The sequence below is a fragment of the Scylla paramamosain genome, chromosome 23, assembly GCF_035594125.1.
Source record: "Scylla paramamosain isolate STU-SP2022 chromosome 23, ASM3559412v1, whole genome shotgun sequence".
NCBI classification, from domain to species: Eukaryota; Metazoa; Arthropoda; class Malacostraca; order Decapoda; family Portunidae; genus Scylla; species Scylla paramamosain.
This window is the reverse complement of record NC_087173.1, coordinates 12,097,986-12,100,485: the sequence shown is the minus strand read 5'-3', so window position 1 is coordinate 12,100,485 and position 2,500 is coordinate 12,097,986. Positions and strand designations below refer to the sequence as shown.

The 2,500-nt window shown below is 51.2% G+C and overlaps 1 protein-coding gene across 21 annotated transcripts in view; it reads left to right on the top strand.

Annotated features, from left to right (window-relative positions):
* The window catches only part of LOC135112204 (uncharacterized), an 85,996-nt gene that overhangs the window by 3,839 nt on the left and 79,657 nt on the right, over positions 1-2,500 (top strand). The gene's annotated exons all lie outside the window — the stretch shown is intronic.

Below are 2,500 nucleotides of genomic sequence, written 5' to 3'. Positions count from 1 at the left end.
CTCCCTTAAATGACCCCCATCACCCTTACCTGTTCCCACCTGACGAGATAATGACAGGGAGGTCTCAGGTCATTGGGTGAAAGTGGCCAGTCTTTACCTGTGCCAATTACAAACCAGCCTAGGTGTGTGCGTGTGCGTGTGCGTGTGTGTGTAGTGGAAGGGCCTCTCTCTCTCTCTCTCTCTCTCTCTCTCTCTCTCTCTCTCTCTCTCTCTCTCTCTCTCTCTCTCTCTCTCTCTCTCTCTCTCTCTCTCTCTCTCTCTCTCTCTCTCACAAACCCAAACATATCTCTTTTATTTAATTGAAATTGAAGAGACTAATTAATTAAACGGCAGGGGAGGTTAATGACACAATAAGGAGGAGGAGGAGGAGGAGGAGGAGGAGGAGGAGAGTCATTATTGGGGAGGTTAAGAAATAGGTGGGGAGTTTATATCAGCTTGAGAGGATGCTGGGATGGTGATGAGGGTGAAAATGCTTGTTTATATTACTGTACGAGGGAATATATTGGTGGTAGGGGGGTGGGGAGGGAAGGTAGGGGAGGGAGAGGGGAGCTAAAGGGGTGATGAGTTAAGGGAGAGGAAAATGGAGAGGAAAAAAGAAAAAAACAGGATAAGAAAATTAAATTCAAATCGTGAGGGGAAATGAAGAGAGGAAGAAGAAGAAAGGAAGAAGAGGAAGAAGAAAGGAAGGGGAGTTTAGGCAGGGGAAATACTGATGGGGAGAGGAAATTGAGGGACACGAAGGGAGGAGGAAGAGGAAAATAAAAGTGTTTGAAGAGGGACATTTTAAGGAAGGGGAGAGAGAGAGAGAGAGAGAGAGAGAGAGAGAGAGAGAGAGAGAGAGAGAGAGAGAGAGAGAGAGAGAGAGAGAGAGAGAGAGAAGAGGTGTACATTCACCTGGCATTCCCTTAACAGCATGATTAACCCCAGTAAAGAGGCTGTCAGTGCCGAGTCAACAGGAGCCTTACAAGTTGACGTGAATTTACAGGTGGGGATGATGAAAAACAATAGTCGATTTCACAGGTGCCTCTTGAAGCGTCTCCTGTTTACGTATCGTCTCCTAACTAGCACAGGACGTGAAGGAAGGTCATTCTTTCAATATTCCTCCCTTTTGCAGTTCTCAATGTGGGGGAATAAGAAGGGGGAGAGAAGTTTACGTGAATTTACAGGTGGGGATGATGAAAAACAATAGTCGATTTCACAGCTGCCTCTTGAAACGTCTCCTGTTTACGTATCGTCTCCTAACTAGCACAGGACGTGAAGGAAGATCATTCTTTCAGTATTCCTCCCTTTTGCAGTTCTCAATGTGGGGGAATAAGAAGGGGAGAGAAGTTTACGTGAATTTACAGGTGGGGATGATGAAAAACAATAGTCGATTTCACAGCTGCCTCTTGAAACGTCTCCTGTTTACGTATCGTCTCCTAACTAGCACAGGACGTGAAGGAAGGTCATTCTTTCAATATTCCTCCCTTTTGCAGTTCTCAATGCGGGGAAATACGAGTGGGGAGAGGAAATAGGGAGACGTAGGGAGGAGGGAGGGGAAATCACACAGCACTGCTAGTCTTCATTGTCCCAGTGTCCACCAAGAACCCGGACGACTCGCCACTGCTAGCAATTCTGGAGCGACTGCAGACGTGGACGGAGGAGAGCAGGATGACCATCAAACGTTTGTGTACCTCCTGTGTACCAGTGCCCCCTCCCCGGCTCACAGTGGGCCCTCACCCCCTCCAGGTGGTCCGATGTGCCAAGCTTGGAGTCACGGTGGACGACCAGCTGACCTGGAAGCAGCATGCCGGCACCTTGAGATCCGCTACCTACAGCTGTACATGCTGCGCAGACTCAGGTCGCTGGGGACGCCGACTGACGAGTTAAGGGGGGTGTACCTCACCTTCATCCTCCCCAAACGCCTCCCCAGCGTGGTGCTCCTCCCTCACACACACTCAACAGCTCCAGCTGGAGAGAGTGCAGAAGAGGGCGTGCAGGGTCATCCTTGGCCCTGCCTACACCACCTATGAAGAAGCCCTGACCACCCTGAGTCTGTCCTGACTATCCACCAGGCACCGAGAGGCTCTGGGGAAGTTAGCAAGGGGACTACTGCATCACCCAGTATTTCCCCCCTCTCTACATTTTCACTTTGTTAACTGCCTCAACAATAAACCGTTCATTTTTATTATTATTATATGACTGACACCGCGTGTGTGTGTGTGTGTGTGTGTGTGTGTGTGTGTGTGTGTGTGTGTGCGCGCGTGTGTGTGTGTGTTTGTGTGCGCGTGTGTGCGCGTGTGTGCCCGCGGGCCTAACACCCTGACGCAGGCGGCGAGGGGCGGTGGTGGGCGCGGCGCCCCGGCAGGTCCCTCCAGCAGCTTTAACTACCACATTATTGACGACAAGTTGCCACAAAGGCCACAAAAGCTTGCTATGAACCTAACACAACGGCCACCCAATCACCAGCGGCGGCCGCGGCGGGGCTCGCGTCGCGGGCCAATGAGGCGCGGGGCGGCGC